Source organism: Hyperoodon ampullatus (assembly GCF_949752795.1).
Source record: "Hyperoodon ampullatus genome assembly, chromosome: 12".
Classification (NCBI taxonomy): domain Eukaryota; kingdom Metazoa; phylum Chordata; class Mammalia; order Artiodactyla; family Ziphiidae; genus Hyperoodon; species Hyperoodon ampullatus.
The window spans coordinates 41,230,309-41,250,755 of NC_136925.1; the positions used below are offsets into that span (position 1 = coordinate 41,230,309).

At 37.5% G+C, this 20,447-nt stretch overlaps 1 protein-coding gene across 3 annotated transcripts in view; it reads right to left on the minus strand.

Annotated features, from left to right (window-relative positions):
- CDK19 (cyclin dependent kinase 19) overlaps nucleotides 1-20,447 on the minus strand; it is a gene marked incomplete at both ends in the record, with an annotated part of 180,061 nt that overhangs the window by 119,369 nt on the left and 40,245 nt on the right. The gene's annotated exons all lie outside the window — the stretch shown is intronic.

The following is a 20,447-nucleotide window of genomic DNA, read 5'->3' on the forward strand; positions in this document are numbered from 1 at the left end:
GATACTACCGTTAGAGCAACTGCACATTGAAAATAATTAAAGGAGTTTACTAAATAAATCCAGGTGAATTAAAAATAAATTTATAGTATAAACATGGATTTATATAATATAGAATGTTTTGAATTTAAAGACATTTCTCCTATACATCTGTAATATGTATCAAAACCATGCCAGCTTCCCTCTCAGCATTCATCACAAAGAAAAACAAGTGTTAAATGGGAACATTATATAACTACAAAATAGAAAAATTAATTTGGCAGAGACTGGGATTCTATTACATTTTCCATCTGAGACACTATGTTCTGGAAAACTCTTGATGCAAGCAATTCTATAGATAGTACAAAAAATAAGAAGCACATATTTGTGCAAATTGTAGAAATCACTGACTTAAAATGAAAGCATTATCTCAGGCAGAAAACTAGGCTCAGTGGTAGAATTTAAATGTAATTCAGGGAAGAATTTCTCAAGCCTAAAGACGCAGTTTCAGTAGGAACATCTTTTGAATGAACTATTAGGAACTGGTCTAATGAAAAAAATAGTCTTATACCTTTCAAAACTGTCCAAGTTTGATGACCAGCCTCCAGTCACATTTAGCAAGGTGAAGCACCATTCAGCAGCTCATATGCACAAGTGTAGTTAAGGTTTGGTCAAACCCCACTCATTACAATCATACTTAGACAGGTCCAAGGCTTTTTGGCTCCTATTAATAATACTACCAGGTGTCCAGATCAGCCCTGGGCCATCTTTGGTCCCAAGGACCTATGACAGACAAAAAATTTAGAAGAATCTTTTAAGAAAAGATGAAGGAATTCAAGCTCAAGCAAAACCAAGGGGAAAATTTTAGTCTTCAAACTAATAGGGTTAAAATCCTTTTTTGTTTCTAAGGAAAACAGAGGGTCCTTACTATTTTATTTTACATCAAGCAACAGACAAACACAGAATCAATATTTTATGTTCCAATACTGTGCCAAACTCTGAGGATGAACAAAATTAAAGACTAGCTACCCTAGATATCAGAGTTCACAATCCACCTGGAAAGAGATTCTGAGTGGGAAATATAAACAGATAACTCTGATATGACTCCCTCTGCACCCAAGACGTATGCATAACAGGCACAGAGAGAATGAGACTAGTATTTCTTCTCAGAGCTTTAAGGAAGATAACTACATAGTGATGCCTTTGAGAGAGGAGTTTCCCAGCCAGAAAAGGGACAAGAGGGTCAGAGAATTCCAGGTAGAAGTAGGGCTTGAGAAAAATAAACAGGAAACCGCTGGTATTCAGTATGGCTGGAAGCTGGGGGCATGACGACAAGGTACAAGAGATGAGGTTAGGTTAGAAAAGTAAAGGGAAGGGACCAAGTGAGTTCTGCAAAGAAACTTGTACTTCATATGTAAACAGTGTGGAGCAAAAGGTTTTGAGAACAGAGAAGGTACATAACAGATCTTTGCTCAGAGAGATTAATCTGGTAACTACAAACTGGTGGCAGAGCAGACATCTGGGAGGTCGCTCAAACGTCCAAAGAAGAGAAGATGAGGACTAGATTAGAATAGGCAGAGGAGAACAAATATGGACTCAAAAGACATTCCTAAAAAAAAGACATTCCTGCGTCAGAAGTGATATAATTTAGTAACCACTTTGATTCTGTAGGTGAAGGAAAGGAAGGCTGTGAAGATGGGTGAAGCTTCCACTTTGCCTAATCGTGCCAATGATAACGATTAAGCAGAGAAATGATGACATGAATAAATGGAGACCAGGAAATGGAAGATTTTATCCTAAAGGCAGTGAAAGTTACATATGAAGACTAATCTTATTAGGAAACACTGAGATTAGAGGTGTGAAAAACAATTAGGAGTTACTGCAATGAAAGGGTGAGAAGGAAAGACCCTGGATTAGTATAATAGAATGTTAGCTTCCAAAAGGGGCTTGCAACAATCCTGTTACAACCTCCTCATGAAGATGAAGAAGTTAGGCCATCAGCCAGAAGCAGAGCTCAGGTGAAATCTTCCAAGTGCAACATTCTCCATAACAGAATGGTAACTAACAATAAGACTGGAGAAAAGAAGAAATACTTGTGACAGTCATTTTTAAAGAGGAATTAGCAGGACCAAATGAACAAATAATGAAAATCAAGAAGGCTGAATCAAAGATAAGTCTGGGGTTCTGGCTTGGTTGATGGGGAGGATGATACTATTGAGAACAAACCTCAGGTCACATCTCAGAAGGTTCTTCAGCGTGTAAATGATTGCTTCAGATAGAAAGAAACTCTAACCAAAAATATCTGAGAAGTTCAAAAAGAAGATGCCCTGAAGATGTTACCAGGCTTATTGTGGTGATTATTTCACAATACATACAAATATTGAATCATTACAATTTTTTACACCTGAAACTAATATAATGTTATATGTCAATTACACCTTGATTAAAAAAAAAAAAAAGATGTTTACTGAGGGCCTGCCATAGGAGTTTCAGATTTAGAGGACTTGAGCTTACAGACATGATGTTGGATTGGAGGAAGTAGCACGTAGATAAATAATGTTTTTAGTGCCCAGGAAAGAAGTTGAGACAACATGGGAAGGAGGAAAGGAGAACAAGAGAGAAGAAAAGAAGAAAGAACAATTTCTGAACACTTCTCTCTCACATCCCTTAAGAAGACAAACAATTCTATGAATTCGTCCTTTAAGTTTTCTTTTCCAAACCTTAAGGCTAGAATTCAAGTTAAAGGAATCATCAGAAATATAGTACTCAAGATGGCACAGGGCTTCCCTGGTGGCGCAGTGGTTGGGAGTCTGCCTGCCGATGCGGGGGACACGGGTTCGTGCCTCCATCCGGGAAGATCCCACGTGTCGCGGAGCGGCTGGGCCCGTGAGCCATGGCCGCTGAGCCTGCGCGTCCGGAGCCTGTGCTCCGCAACGGGAGAGGCTGCAGCAGTGAGAGGCCCGCGTACCACAAAAAAAAAAAAAAAAAAAAAAAAAAAAAAAGATGGCACAGTATGACCATCTACAGATTTTACAACCAGGTGTTACCAATAAGACTTTATTCAAACAATATGACACCTGAGTCTTGCCAACTTTTTTTTTTTTGCAGTTTTTTTAAAATTGAAGTACAGCTGATTTACAATGTGTCAGGTGTACAGCAAAGAGATTCAGTTATGCACATATATAATCTTTTTCAGATTCCTTTCCCTTATAGGTTATTACAAGATACTGAATATAGTTCCCTGTGCTATAACAGTAGGTCCTTGTTCTTTATCTATTTTATATATAGTAGTGTGTATCTGTTACTCCCAAATCCCTAACTTATCCATCCCCCCTTTATGTCTGTGAGTCTATCTCTGTTTTGTAATCATATGATATTTGTCTTTCTCTGACATACTTCACTTAGTATGATAATCTCTAAGTATTCATTTTGTTGCAAATGGCATTATTTCATTCTTTTTTATGGCTGAGTAATAGTCTACTGTGTATATATACCACATCTTCTTTATCCATTCACCTGTTGATGGACATTTAGGTTGCTTCCATGTCTTGGCTACTGTAAATAGTGCTATGAATATTGGGGTACATATATCTTTTCAAATTAGAGTTTTCTCCAGATATATGCCCAAGAGTGGGACTGCAGGATCATTTGCCAACTCTATTTTTAGTTTTTCAAGGAACCTCCATACTGTTCTCCATAGTGGCTGCACCAATTTACATTCCCACACCAAGAGTGTATGAGGTTTCTTTTTTCTCCACACCCTCTCCAGCATTTGTTATTTGTAGACTTTTTATTTTTTTTTGGCTACACCGCACAGCATGTAGGATCTTAGCTCCCCGATCAGGGATCGAACCCATGCCCCCTGCAGTGAGTGGAAGCACGGAGTCCTAACCACTGGACTGCCAGGGAATTCCTGTAGACTTTTTAATGACGGCCATTCAGGCTGGTGTGAGATGATACCTCATTATACTTTCAACTGGCATTTCTCTAATAATTAGCGATACTGAGCATATTTTCATGTGCCTGTTGGCCATCTGTATGTCTTCTTTGAAGAAATGTCAGTTTAGGTCTTCTGCCCATTTTTTAATTGGGTTGCTTGTATTTTTTTAATATTAAGTTGCATGAGCTATTTGTATATTTTGGAAATAAATCCCTTCTCAGTATCACTGTTTGCAAATTTTTTCTCTCAGTCCGAAGGCTGTCTTTTCATGTTGTTTATGGTTTCTTCTGCTTTGCAAATGCTTTTAAGTTTAACTAGGTCCCATTTGTTTATTTTTGGGTTTGTTTTCCATTACTCTAAGAGATGGATCTAAAAAAACATTGCTGTGATTTACATCAAAGAGTGTTCCGCCTGTTTTCCTCTAGGAGTTTTATAGTGTCCAGTCTTACATTTAAGTCTTTAATCCATTTTGAGTTTATTTAGGTATATGGTATTAGAGAATGTTCTAATTTTATTCTTTTACATGTAGCTGTCCAGTTTTCCCAGCACCACTTACTGAAGAGACTGTCTTTTCTCCATTGTATGTTCTTGCCTCCTTTGTCATATATTAATTGACCACAAGTGCGTAGGTTTATTTCTGTTCTTTCTATCCCGTTCCATTGATCTGTGTGTCTGCTTTTGTGCCAGTACCATCCTGTTTTGATTACTGCAGCTTTGTAGTACAGTCCGAAGTCAGAGAACGTGATTCCTCCAGCTCCGTTCTTTCTTCTTAAGATTGTTTTTGCTATTTGGGGTCTTTTGTGTTTCCACACAAATTAAAAAATTTTTTGTTCCAGTTCTGTGGAAAATGTCACTGGTAATTTGAAAGGGATTGCATTGAATCTGTAGCTTGCTTTGGGTAGTATGGTCATTTTCACAATATTGATTCTTCTAATCTAAGAACATGGTATATCTCTCCATCTGTTTGTGTCATCTTCAGTTTCTTTCACCAGTGTCTTACAGTTTTCAGAGTACAGGTCTTTTGCCTCCTTAGGTAGGTTTATTCCTAGGTATTTTATTCTTTTTGATGTGATAGTAATGGGATTGTTTCCTTAATTTCTCTTTCTGATATGTTGTTAGTGTATAGAAATGAAACAGATTTCTGTGTATTAATTTTGTATCCAGCAACGTGACTGAATTCATTGATGAGCTCAGGTAGTTTTCTGGTGGCATCTTTAGGATTTTCTATGTCTAGTATCATGTCATCTGCAAACAGTGACAGTTTTACTTCTTCCTTTCCAACTTGGATTTCTTTTATTTCTTTTTCTTTTCAGATTGCTGTGGTTAGGACTTCCAAAACTATGTTGAATAAACATGGTGAGACTGGGCATCCTTGTCTTATTCCTGACCTTAGGGGGAATGCTTTCAGCTTTTCACCACTGAGTATAATGTTAGCTGTGGGTTTGTCAATAATTGTTTTCTTCAAGAAGAATGCTGCCATAAATCAATGTTATATCACTTTTGCTTAATACATGATATTTGGCTTAGCAGATTAAGAGGCTTCCATATCACATAGAAAATAAGAATAAAACATTATAGGGGTGGGGCTAATGGTGGACTCTGGGAAGGCTCACTCCAAGGATTACTTCCAGGAACTTCTGCTGCCAGTGTTCTTGTCCTCACAGTAAGCCACAGCCACAGCCACCCCACCCCACCACCTCCTGCCTCTGCAGGAGACCCTCCAATACTAGCAGTTTTTCAGGGGAGAAAAAGCTCATAATCGAAAATGAAGCACAAATATCTTCAGCTTCTCCAGTGAACAGAGCAACTGAAATCAGATACTCTAATAAGAGTACTCTTAAAATCATAACAGGTATTCTGATACAGGTAAAAAGATAAAAATAGCCTGGGTCAGAAGATCTTTTTAAAATTTCAACAATTTTTCCACAAATGTTCTTCATAACAAAAGAAAAGAAATTTTCCGACCAGACAGCAGAAGCAAGAAGAATCCAATACTGCAGCCTGTGGAACAAAAACCACATCCACAGAAAGAGAGACAAGATGAAAATGCAGAGGGCTATGTACCAGATAAAGAAACAAGATAAAACCCCAGAGAAACAACTAAATGAAGTGGAGATAGGCAACCTTCCAGAAAAAGAATTCAGAATAATGATAGTGAAGATGATCCAGGACCTCGGAAACAGAATGGAGGCAAAGATCGAGAAGATGCAAGAAATGTTTAACAAAGACCTAGAAGAATTAAAGAACAAACAAACAGAGATGAACAATACGATAACTGAAATGAAAACTACACTAGAAGGAATCAATAGCAAAATAACTGATGCAGAAGAACGGATAAGTGACCTGAAAGACAGAATGGTGGGATTCACTGCTGCGGAAGCAGAATAAAGAAAAAAGAATGAAAAGAAATGAAGACAGCCTAAGAGACCTCTGGGATAACATTAAACGCAACACCATTCATATTATAGGGGTCCCAGAAGGAGAAGAGAGAGAGAAAGGACCCAAGAAAATATTTGTAGAGACTGTAGTTGAAAACTACCCTAACATGGGAAAGGAAATAGCCACCCAAGTCCAGGAAGCGCAGTGAGTCCCATTCAGGATAAACCCAAGGAGAAACACGTCAAGACACATAGTAATCAAACGGGCAAAAATTAAAGACAAAGAAAAATTATTGAAAGCAGCAAGGCAAAAATGACAAATAACGTACAAGGGAACTCCCATAAGGTTAACAGCTGATTTCTCAGCAGAAACTCTACAAGCCAGAATGGAGTGGCATGACATATTTAAAGTGATGAAAGGGAAGAACCTAAAACCAAGATTACTCTACCCGGCAAGGATCTCATTCAGATTCGATGGACAAATCAAAAGCTTCACAGACAAGCACAAGCTAAGAGAATTCAGCACCACCAAATCAGCTCTACAACAAATGCTAAAGGAACTTCTCTAAGTGGGAAACACAAGAGAAGAAAAGAACCTACAAAAACAAACCCAAAACAATTAAGAAAATGGTCATAGGAACATACATATTGATAATTACGTTAAACGTCAATGGATTAAATGCTCCAACCAAAAGACACAGGCTTGCTGAATGGATACAAAAACAACACCCATATACATGCTGTCTACAAGAGACCCACTTCAGACTTAAGGACACATACAGACTGAAAGTGAGGGGATGGAAAAAGATATTCCATGCCAATGGAAATCAAAAGAAAGCTGGAGTAGAAATACGCATATCAGATAAAACAGACTTTAAAATAAAGAATGTTACAAGAGACAAGGAAGGACACTACATAATGATCAAGGGATCAATCCAAGAAGAAGATATAACAATTTTAAATATATATGCACCCAACATAGGAGCACCTCAATACATAAGGCAACTGCTAACAGCTATAAAAGAGGAAATCGACAGCAACACAATAATAGTGGGGGACTTTAACACCTCACTTACACCAATGGACAGATCATCCAAAATGAAAATAAATAAGGAAACAGAAGCTTTAAATGACACAATAGACCAGATAGATTTAATTGATCTTTATAGGACATACTATCAAAAAAACAGCAGATTACACTTTCTTCTCAAGTGCGCACAGAACATTCTCCAGGATAGATCGCATCTTGGGTCACAAATCAAGCCTCAGTAAATTTAAGAAAATTGAAATCATATCAAGCATCTTTTCTGACCACAACACTATGAGACTGAATGAGAAATGAATTACAGGGAAGAAAACGTAAAAAACACAAACACATGGAGGCTAAACAATACGTTACTAAATAACCAAGAGATCACTGAAGAAATCAAAGATGATATCAAAAAATACCTAGAGGGCTTCCCTGGTGGCGCAGTGGTTGACAGTCTGCCTGCTGAGGCAGGGTACACGGTTTTGTGCCCCGGTCCGGGAAGATCCCACATGCCACGAAGCGGCTGGGCCTGTGAGCCATGGCCGCTAAGCCTGTGCGTCCGGAGCCTGGGCTCCACAACGGGAGAGGTCACAACAGTGAGAGGGCTGCATACCGCAAAAAAAAAAAAAAAAAAAAAAAAACTAGAGACAAATGACAATGAAAACACAATGACCCAAAACCTATGGGATGCAGCAAAAGCAGTTCTAAGAGGGAAGTTTATAGCAATACAAGCCTACTTCAAGAAACAAGAAACATCTCAAATAAACGAACTAATCTTACACCTAAAGGAACTAGAGAAAGCAGAACAAACAAAACCCAAAGTTAGCAGAAGGAAAGAAATCATAAAGATCAGAGCAGAAATAAATGAAAGAGAAACAAAGAAAACAATAGCAAAGATCAATAAAACTAAAAGCTGGTTCTTTGAGAAGATAAACAAAATTGATAAACCATTAGCCAGACTCATCAAGAAAATGAGGGAGAGAACTCAAATCAATAAAATTAGAAATGAAAAAGGAGAAGCTACAACAGACACGGCAGAAATACAAAGCATCATAAGAGACTACTACAAGCAACTCTATGCCAATAAAATGGACAACCTGGAAGGAATGGACAAATTCTTAGAAAGGTATAACCTTCCAAGACCAAACCAGGAAGAAATAGAGAATATGAACAGACCAATCAAAAGCACTGAAATTGAAACTGTGATTCAAAACCTTCCAACAAACAAAAGTCCAGGACCAGATGGCTTCACAGGTGAATTCTATCAAACATTTAGAGAAGAGCTAACACCCATCCTTCTCAAACTCTTCCAAAGAATTGCAGAGGAAGGAACACTCCCAAACACGTTCTATGAGGCCACCATCATCCTGATACCAAAAGACAAAGATACTACAAAAAAAGAAAATTACAGACCAATATCACTGATGAATATAGATGCAAAAATCCTCAACAAAATGCTAGCAAACAGAGTCCAACAACACATTAAAAGGATCATACACCATGATCAAGTGGGATTTATCCCAAGGATGCAAGGATTCTGCAATATACGCAAATCAATCAACGTGAAACACCGTATTAACAAATTGAACAATAAAAACCATATGATAATCTCAATAGATACAGAAAAAGCTGCATCTTTCCGGAAAGATCTCCAGAAAGCGGCCATAGAGGGAACCTACCCCAACATAATAAAGGCCATATATGATAAACCCACAGCAAACATTATTCTCAATGGTGAAAAACTGAAAGCACTTCCTCTAATATCAGGAACAAGACAAGGATGTCCACTCTCACCACTATTGTTCAACATAGTTTTGGAAGTCTTAGCCACAGCAATCAGAGAAGAAAAAGAAATAAAAGGAATACAAATTGGAAAAGAAGTAGAACTGTCACTGTTTGCAGATGACATGATATTACACATAGAGAATCCTAAAGATGCCACGAGAAAACTACTAGAGCTAATCAATGAATTTGGTAAAGTTGCAGGATACAAAATTAATGCACAGAAATCTCTTGCATTCCTATACACTAATGAGGAAAAATCTGAAAGAGAAATTAAGGAAACATTCCCATTTACCACTGCAACAAAAAGAATAAAATACCTAGGAATAAACCTACCTAGGGAGACAAAAGACCTGTATGCAGAAAACTATAAGACACTGATGAAAGAAATTAAAGATGATACCAACAGATGGAGAGATATACCATGTTCTTGGATTGGAAGAATCAATATTGTGAAAATGACTCTACTACCCAAAGCAATCTACAGATTCAATGCAATCCCTATCAAACTACCAATGGCATTTCTTACAGAACTAGAACAAAATCTTAAACTTTGTATGGAGACACAAAAGCCCCCGAATAGCCAAAGCAGTCTTGAGGGAAAAAAACGGAGCTGGAGGAATCAGACTCCCTGACTTCAGACTATACTACAACGCTACAGTAATCAAGACAATATGGTACTGGCACAAAAACAGAAACATAGATCAATGGAACAGGATAGAAATCCCAGAGATAAACCCATGCACCTATGGTCAACTCATCTATGACAAAGGAGGCAAGGATATACAATGGAGAAAAGACAATGGAGAAAAGTGGTGCTGGGGAAACTGGACAGCCACATATAAAAGAATGAAATTAGAACACTCCCTAACACCATAAACAAAAATAAACTCAAAATGGATTCGAGACCTAAATGTAAGACTGGACACTATAAAGCTCTTAGAGGAAAACACAGGAAGAACACTCTTTGACATAAATCACAACAAGATCTTTTTTGATCCACCTCCTACAGTAATGGAAATAAAAACAAAAATAAACAAATGGGACCTAATGAAACTTCAAAGGTTTTGCAAAACAAAGGAAGCTACAAACAAGACAAAAAGACAACCCTCAGAGTGGGAGAAAATATTTGCAAACGAATCAACAGACAAAGGATTAATCTCCAAAATATATAAACAGCTCATGCAGCTCAATATTAAAAAAACAAACAACTTAATCAAAAACTGGGCAGAAGACCTAAATAGACATTTCTCCAAAGAAGATATACAGATGGCCAAGAAGCACGTGAAAGGCTGCTCAACATCATTAATTATTAGAGAAATGCAAATTAAAACTACAATGAGCTATCACCTCACACCAGTTAGAATGGGCATCACCAGAAAATCTACAAACAACAAATGCTGGAGAGGGTGTGGAGAAAAGGGAACCCTCTTGCACTGTTGGTGGGAAATATAAATTGATACAGCCACTATGGAGAACAGTATAGAGGTTACTTAAAAAACTAAAAATAGAATTACCATATGACCCAGCAATCCCACTACTGGGCATATACCCAGAGAAAACCATAATTCAAAAAGACACATGCACCCCAATGTTCACTGCAGCACTATTTACAATAGCCAGGTCATGGAAGCAACCTAAATGCCCATCGACAGATGAATGGATAAAGAAGATGTGGTACATATATACAATGGAATATTACTCAGCCATAAAAAGGAACGAAATTGGGTCATTTGTAGAGACATGGATGAATCTAGAGACTGTAATACAGAGTGAAGTAAGTCAGAAAGAGAAAAACAAATATCGTATATTAACGCATATATGTGGAACCTAGAAAAATGGTACAGATGAACCAGTCTGCAGGGCAGAAGTTGAGATACATATGTAAAGAACAAACGTATGGACACCAAGGGGGGAATGCGGTGGGGGGTGTGATGAATTGGGAGATTGGGATTGACATATATACACTAATATGTATAAAATGGATAATAAGAACCTGCTGTATAAAAAAATAAATTAAATTCAAAAATTCAAAAAAAAGGAAAAAAGAATAAAACAATATGGAATAAAAATTTTGAAAAACAAAAACCAAAAATATCATTTAGTTTTACCTTGGTAATTCTGAATTATTCAATATCATGAACTCTATATTCACTCAGCCTAGCAGCAATGATTCCTTATTTGGGTACTCTTTCCTTTATTATACAATACCATAATGTTTTTTTAACTTATCATGAAATTTTCCAAAAATGAACAAACAAAAAATCAAAATAAATGACAGTGATACTCTATGTAACTCTCACACAGCTTCAACAATTATCAATACGTGGCCAATCTTATTTCTACTCCCTCCATTTTTCTTGATTATTTTGAAACAAAACCCAGACATCATACCATTTCATTTGCCATAACAATTCAATACCATAGCATTTTTAATTATCAGGATTTTTTCATTTAAATGACAATAGTCCTTTAAGAATAATTCTGAAATATTAAAAATCTTGTACCAGAGGGTACTGTTATTTTGTATTCCCCTTATTAACGAATAATGTCAAATAACACTAGCACCTTCTTTATGCTTTCATCTACCATATATTTCATCTACTCGTTCTCTAAGTATCACCAAAGTACAGTAATAGTCTCCCTTATTCACATTCAGTATTCCCTTGCAACATGGAAATCTGACAGTTTATATTTTTGCCCTCATTCTTTAGAAAGACTGCTTTTATTTGGTCTCTTTTCTTAAAAACTAATTTATTAATTAATATATCTCTCTCTAAAAAACTATCTTCATTTTATACTATTTCTTTTATTCAGAATTCTAATTCAGATAAACATTTACTGTTTTAAAAGCTCTAAAATAATAAAATTCCAGAAACTCCTATTATGGCAAATTCTTATTGCTCAGAAGTGATTTTAATTAAAACAAACATATCTGCAGTAATGCTTTAAGAATTCAGGTATCGGGGCTTCCCTGGTGGTGCAGTGGTTGGGAGTCCGCCTGCCGATGCAGGGGACACGGGTTCGTGCCCCGGTCCAGGAGGATCCCGTGTGCCGTGGGGCGGCTGGGCCCATGGGCCATGGCCGCTGGGCCTGCACGTCCGGAGCCTGTGCTCCGCAGCGGGAGAGGCCACAACAGTGAGAGGCCCGTGTCCCGCAAAAAAAAAAAAAAAAAAAGAATTCAGGCATCAAAAGTGTTAAGTTTAAAACATATATAATCAAGGACTGTATTACACAGAAAGTAATCATTAGCAAATATTTAGTGTAAAACAATTATTTTATATAAACTATTATCTTCCTTTGAGAATTCATGATCTCAAGTTAGTCTTACTTGCTACAGAAGGTAATATAACAAGTAACGCCAGACATTCCTTTCAGAAATATTTTACTAAGCATGTGCTATGTGCCAGGCCTTGTGCTCTAAGAACAATAGGAAGAAAAAGATGATCCTTTCCCTTGTGAACCTTTACACTGAGAGACACACAAGCAAGGGATACAATCTGATAAGCACTATAAGGGACTTCCCTGGCGGTCCAGTGGTTAAGACTCCAAGCTTCCACTGCAGGGGGCACAGGTTCGATCCCTGGTTGGGGAACTCAAGTCCTGCATGCCATGTAGCACGGCCAAAAACAAAAAACACAAGCACTATAACAGACAAATGTGCAAAGTACATCAGATAAAGAACATTAAGAAGGGTTTGGTTCTGGTGCAGGCAGTAGATAGAGAGGGCTATTAGGTAAATAATCTTCAAAGGGAACATGCCAAGTGTATCTTAAAAGATAAGCAGGATTTCATTAAGCAAAGAAGAGGGGTCAGAGCCTTATGGACACCAGAAATGTATGAACAAAGTTTGAAGATTAAAATCCATGCTATATTCAAGAAATTAGCAGAAGACAAGTATAGCTAGAACACAGAGATGAAGTAATACATAAAAAGAGTAAAGAAGATGGAATTACCATAGTCTTGTACGGTATGCTAAAAAAGCTGGCATTTTTCCTGTATAATGGGAAGCTATCAGAGGTTTTCAAGCAAGAGAAATATATGATCAAACAAGTATTCTCAATAAGCAGATAGTATGCAGGATGAATCAGAAGGTTTAAAGCCAGAGGTAGAGAGACCATTGTAAAAGTTCTGGGAAGGACTGCTGAAGGCCAAAATTAGAGTAAATAGAGTAAGAATGGAGGGAATGCATTAAAGAGGCCATCCAGATATAGACTTATCTACTGTGGTCAAATATACACAGAAGCACTGTAGGCATTAAAGAAGTATTTGATGAATAAATGTATGCACATATGTGTACATGTAAATAAGACAGTGCTAAGCAGACAGCCAGAGAAACAGCTGAAGATGACTGAGGTTTCCAGTCAGTGAAAGCAAGGCTATGTACACCACACCTTCTAATACCCCTGCCCAAGAAAAGAATAATACTGACAATGAGCCAGCTAGCAAGTAAAGAATAAATTCATTTTGGATGTGTAGATTTTGAAGTGACTACTGGATAGCCAGGAGAAGATGAACAAAAGGAAATAAAGTGCAATTTAGAAAAGAAAACATCACTACACAGGCAACTGTTAAAATCACAGAAGTAAACGTGATCACAAAGAGAGCACAGAAGAAAAGAGCTGAAGATGGTAGCCTAGGCTCTTTCACATCATGGCACCTACCTAATGTTAACATTTATATTGCTTACCAGAGTCAACTGACAGTGCTCATGGGCTGCCACTGCCCCAAACTCCACCAGTGGCTGAAGAGCTTAGAGGATTAATAATAGGACCCATAACCTATTCACAGTAGCCATGCCACAGGGGTTCAGAAGCCCTTCTCTGCTGAATGCCACTACCTTCAACAGGCTGCAGGAGAAACATTTAAAGGTCCTTGATAATAGGCAAATCTAGATGTGAGACGCTACAAGAAAATTGGTCTGACTTCTAAAAAAAAAGAAGAGACTCATAAAAAAGGTAGGGTTGGGGGATAGTCTACTCAAGACATGTAACAACTAAATATTATGCACGAAAACCTTATAGATTGTAGTTTATATAAAAACAGCTACAAGTTTATTTGTCGGACACTTGGGAAATTGTGACAATAGACTAGATATTATACAATATTATTTTACCATAGTTAATGTTATTTTTTAATTTTTATTTTATTGTCTTAAATGTAGGATAGTGGCATTATGGTTATGCAGGAGAATACCCTTATCCTTAGGAAATGTAGAAGAATTTTGGGCTGGCATGTCATGACAGGGGCAACTTAATTTCAAATGGTTCCATAAGAACAAAAAATACATTTATATACATACAGAGTGAGAGAGGAAAAAAATGCAGAAACGATAACAATAGTTAAATCTAGCTGGAGGTTATGTGGGTATTCATTGTTCTAGAGTTTGAACTTTTCTGCTTTTACAAAACATTTCTTAATAAAAAAAATTGAGGGAAGTAACTAATAAACAGTAGTTAGAGAGTTAAAAGAAAAATAATAAAAAACAGTATTAAAGGTAACTGGGCAAAAGCATTAAATGCAGAAGCAAAGTCAAACTGGAAAGAATGGAAAAGAGCTTGTCATATCTGACATTTGTTGATGCTTTGCAAGAACATGATTAGTAGAGCAAACACTTTGTTCAAAGTTCTGTCAAGAACTGTACCATACTCTATTTTGCTATTACAATTACTTATAATTGACTCATGCTTTTTTTTCCCCATCCCCAAAAGAAGAAGGAGACTATCTTACTCATTTTTGTAATTTTTTTGGGGGGGGGGCTATGTTGAGTGTTCATTGCTGCGCGTGGGCTTTCTCTAGTTGCAGAGAGCGGGGGCTACTCTTCGTTGTGGTGTGCAGGCTTCTTATTGTGGTGGCTTCTCTTGTTGCAGAGCATTGGCTCTAGGTACGCGGGCTTCAGTAGTTGTGGCATGTGGGCTCAGGAGTTGTAGTGCACGGGCTTAGTTGCTCCGTGGCATGCGGGATCTTCCCCGACCAGGGCTCGAACCCGTGTCCCCTGCATTGGCAGGTGGATTCTTAACCACTGCGCTACCAGGGAAGCCCCTGGAAAACCTTCTTTTAAAGATAAAAATAAAATATCCTGGGGGATAAAATTCAAATGACAGTAATAATCAAACACCAATATTTTTATTGGAAAAGTATTCATATTTAAAAGTTCACCAGAAAGCAACGATCTCCTTCTAGGAGGGAAGAAGAAAAATATAAATATTTTGTCATTCTCTAGTCTAGCACTATCAGATCAGATAGAACTAGATCATCAACCTGCTCCTTTAGGTATACTTTCAGATTTCAGTCTTCATGAAATCATCTCAAATCATAAGTATCAATGAAAAAACAAATACTCAAAAAAGAAATCCACAAGTCAAGGTATCAAAATCAACGCTTAAAATTTAAATATATACTAGTTTTTCACCATACTCCTGAAAGTTCAGCCAAACCTAGACCACTGAGGAATCTTCTTCTGATAAAGTTTAAGCTATTACATGTTTTTCTTGGCTGATCTTAAGTACTATGATAACAGAGAATGTGATACTGTGATATAATAAGAAAACATATTGTGGGGTCTTCCTTGGGGGTTCCTGGCTCACAACTCCTAAAATCCTTGTAATTTCCTAAGTGATTAGAGTATATGAGCATCTTTTCTTATAATATTTGGTTTTTATTCCTGGAATAGCTTCAGAAGGATAAAAATAAAAGAAGCTCTTTTGTTATTCATAACAAGCCCCTTTCAACCACACCTGAGTTTATGTTAACGAAGTGATTTTTGCAAAGTCCCTAGAGAGCCACTGGATGGGGACTGGTTGCCAGGGGAACAAACCAAGTAATCAGAACTTTCAGCATGCCCACCACCACCCCAACCCCAAATGGGGCCCTGGGGATTTAATTATTCACCAATGGTCAAGGATTTAATCAATCATGCCTACATAATGAAGCCTCCATAAAAATCCCTAAAGTATAGAATTCAGAGAGCTTCTGGGTTGGTGAACAAGAACACATCCACTTGCTGGGATGGTGGTACACCCCAAAACTCCACAGGGACAGAAGCTCCTGTGCTTGGGACCCTTCTGGACATAAACCTAGCCCTATATATTCTTCATCTGACTGTTCATTTGTATCCTTTAATATATTCTTTATAATAAACCAGTAATCTAGTAAGTAAACTGTTTTCCTGAGTTCTATGAGCCATTCTAGTAAATGACTGAACCTGAGGAAGGGGTCGTGGGAACCTTCAATTTGTAGCTGAGTAAGAGGTCGTGGGCAACTTGGGGGACCCAACACTTGCCACTGGCATCTGAAGTGAGGGGCAGTCCTGTGGGACTGAGCCTTTAACCTGTGGGGTCGAAACTGAGTTAAATTGTAGAATACCCAGCTGGTGTCAGAGAATTGGCCAGTATGGGAAAAAACCTGCACACCTCTGGTGTCAGAAGTAATTTGGGAAGTGTTGGGTGTAAGGGGAGTTGTGAATAGAGAGATAAACAGAGTTTTTCCTTTCAGATAGTCTATTTCCTAATATAGTAAGTATCCTTGCTAGAATCCGAACCATTTGAACCATTATAATCCACAATCACTGAAATACACTTGAAAAAGCAAATTCCTTTAAATGACTTTACTTGAAACTTTAATCAACATGACATATATCATGAAGTAAAAAGTAAGCTATTAGCTATAAAGAATTAATTTTTTTAGAAGTTTCCATATAGGTTAACCTGGATTAGTCTGCATAAAAATTCAGGTAAACCTAATGTTGTCAGATGATCCATTTCATAGGAGTATCAACCTAAGATCAAATTCTAGTTACTAAAAAGTTAAAAAACAAGCAGTTAGGAAAATAAAGCTGTTGCCCAGACAAGAACAAAGATAAATACCAATAATAGGGACTTCCCTGGTGGCACAGTGGTTAAGAATCCGCCTGCCAATGCAGGGGACACAGGTTTGAGCCCTGGTCCGGGAAGATCCCACATGCTGCGGAGCAACTAAGCCCGTGCACCACAACTAGTGAGCCTGCGCTCTATAGCCCGCGGCACAACTACTGAACCTGCACTCTAGAGCCTGTATGCCACAACTACTGAAGCCCGTGCGCCTAGAGACCGTGCTCCGCAACAAGAGAAGCCACTGCAATGAGAAGCTCGCGCACCGCAACAAAGAGTAGCCCCTGCTCGCCGCAACTAGAGAAAGCCCACGTGCAGCAATGAAGACCCAATGAAGCCAAAAGTAAATAAAATACATAAATTTATTAAAAAAACAATAATAATGAGTTAATCAAGTCATAATTTATGAGAAAAAAGCATTTTTCTTTTAGCATTAAATCACCTTTAAAACATAAAAATTTATGCTATCCAGTAGCACAACACATTTATAATAAGTTATAAAAATAGCTACATTTATACAGTACTTAGTATGAGGCAGGTATCGTTCTTTGAGCCTCAACCACATTAACTCTTTTAATCCTCACAACGTGCTAGGAAGCAAATACTATACTCTCTCCATTGTACAGATGAGGACACTAAAAGCAGAGAGGTTAGATCACTCTAGATCACACAGCTAGTTAAGGGGCAGGTCCAAGATTCACCAGGATCTAGGAAGCCTGGCTCCAGAGTCTGTGCTTTTGGTCACTACAGCTTCACTTCTTCTTATTCCCCTTCTGCAAAAGGGAATAGCAAGGCTCAGAGGCAAAAGAGAATGATGAATTTGAAGTTTGGTAAAGCTGGTTTAGAATAGGGGAAAGCAAGTTAAAGCTGAATGAAAAGAAGGCAGGGCCAGTTCAAACAGAACAGGTAAGCCACATTAAGGAAACTGGACTTCATCCCAAGCAGAAAAGGATTTTAATCAATCTGTGTTTTTGTGAATAGTTTGGAGGTGAAGAGGGAACAAGGAGACTAACATTAAAAGGCCTTTGCAGTAATTTAAGAGATGACTACAGTCTAAATCAGAATGGTGGCAGAAGAAATAAAAAGTAGATGGAACTGAAAGATAACTAGGAAACAGTATCAACAGAACATGTGGTTAAGAAACAAGAGAAAGTAAAGCAAAAATGATTCTCACTTTTTGACTTGGACAACTGGGTGACAGTGGTGCCATTCACTGAGCTAAAAAGAACAGACGGGAAGTTTTTGTAAATTGAAGTTGAGAGGACTGTGGTCTTGTTTAAATGGAGATGTCGAAAAGGCATTTGGATAAACCTAGAGCTTAGAAGGAAGATGTGGGCTAGAGACAGAGTGTGAAAAAATTTAGAAATGAAACTCATGACAGTAGCAGAGAGGACAGAACCCTGAAGAACATCATTTAAGGAGAAGAACCTCCACAGTATTAACAGTGTATACTACACTACATGATGCTTAACACTGCTCAGTGGTTTCTAATTATGTTACTTTACTCTGGTCTTCCCAACTAACACAAACGTCACTGAAAGCAAGGACTCCTTCTATTAGGGCTTTGCAACTCCACAGCTTTTAGCAGATTAATGGTTAGTTGTGGGGTACTTAACCAACTGAGATATGCGAAAGGGATACATAAAATATAATTGACTTTTGGAAGCTCCTTTTTTTAGGGTTCCTCTGATCTTCCAATTTGCCCCAGGCTTTTGCTCCCCTCCACACTTGCTGCACTGATTGCTCTAACTCGGCAAAGAAGTTGTTGGTAATTGATGATGTGGGACTTACACAATGGTTCTGTGGTGGACTCTCTCGTTCTCAACACCTATAAGCAAATCCAGTTGAAATTAAGAGAAAAATGGAGGCATTCTTATTTAAGATAATAGACACAATTTGTTCTATTGAATTTTACTACAACAGTAGAAATTTTTATATTTTTATATTATACTGTCAAATCACAAAATACTTGTTGTGTTTGGCCCTCGGTCTTTTCCACACTGACTGATCTTCCTGATCTCTCTTTCCTTTATTCTTCTCTACATCAGACAAGGCTGACCTTTCCAGAAACTTTGTGAACACTCTACTCTAGCCTGAGGTCAAAGCTCTCTGCTCTGCATTCACCAAGCACATTTCTGTACTATACACATGACATTCATCATATTCCACTTCGTAAGGTAACTTTTCCATAGTATGTGATTTAAAGAGCTTAGATGATGGAATTATACACCTATTATATTTATACTAAGTCACACAGCTAAGAAATTACTTATACCCTCACAGTACCAGTTTTTGCACCTGTTAATTAGGAATAATAATACTAACATTGCACAATTTTCAAGATAAATGAGGTCACATATGTAAAATACCTAGCACAGTGTTATAGTTGAGATACAGTCTTTGCCCTACAGAAGTTCACCAGAGAGTAGAGGGACTAAGTGATGTGCACAGTTACTAAATATAAGGTATTATGTGAAAAAGTGCCTGAATCCCATCATTTAAAATATTTTTATAACCATCAATTTAATCCTATCTTTCTCAAAGAAGTTTAGGTGAGGGAAAGGGACTGCAGGGTGGGAGAAGAGTCCTCTTATGACCTGATATGAGCAATGCTTCACATCTTTTATATCACTAATTAGGATAATCTATTGAGATTATCATAGGTCATGAAAAGAAACTAGATGGTTTCCCCAATGAGATCAGGAACAAGGCAAGAATATCTGCTCTCTCTACTCCTGTTCAAAATCATACTGGAAGTCCTAGCCAATACAATAAAATGTGGAAAGGAAATAAAAAGTACACAGATTAAGGAAGAAATAAAATTGTATTTGTATAACTGTCTGGAGAAAATCCCAAAGAACAAGAGAACTCCTGGAACAAATAGACAATGATAGCAAGGTTGCAGGATACAAGGTTAATATACAAAAGCAATTGCTTTCTTATATACCAGCAATGAAAAGCTGGAATTGAAAATTAAATACACAATAACATTTACAATAGCACCCCAAAAAATGAATTACTTAGGTATAAACCTAACAAAACATGTCTAAGATCTATACAAGGAAAACTATAAAACTGAAGAATCAAAAAATATCTAAATAAAGGGAGAGATATTCCATGTACATGACGAAGAAAACCTAATATTGTCAAGATGTAAATTCTTCTCAATTTGATCTAGATTCAACATAATCCCAATCAAAATCCCAGCCAGTTATTTTGTGGACACTGACAAACTGACACTCAAGTTGATATGGTGTAATCACATTGGAAGACAGTTTGGCAGTTTCTTACAAAACTAAACATACTCATCATACAATCCAGCAATTGCACTCCTTGATATTTACCAAAATGAACTGAAATCTTCAGTCCCCACAAAAATCTGCACACAAATGTTTATAGCAACTTTATTCATAACTGCCAAAACTTAGAGGGAGCCAAGATATCTTTCAGTAGGTGAATGAATAGATTAACTG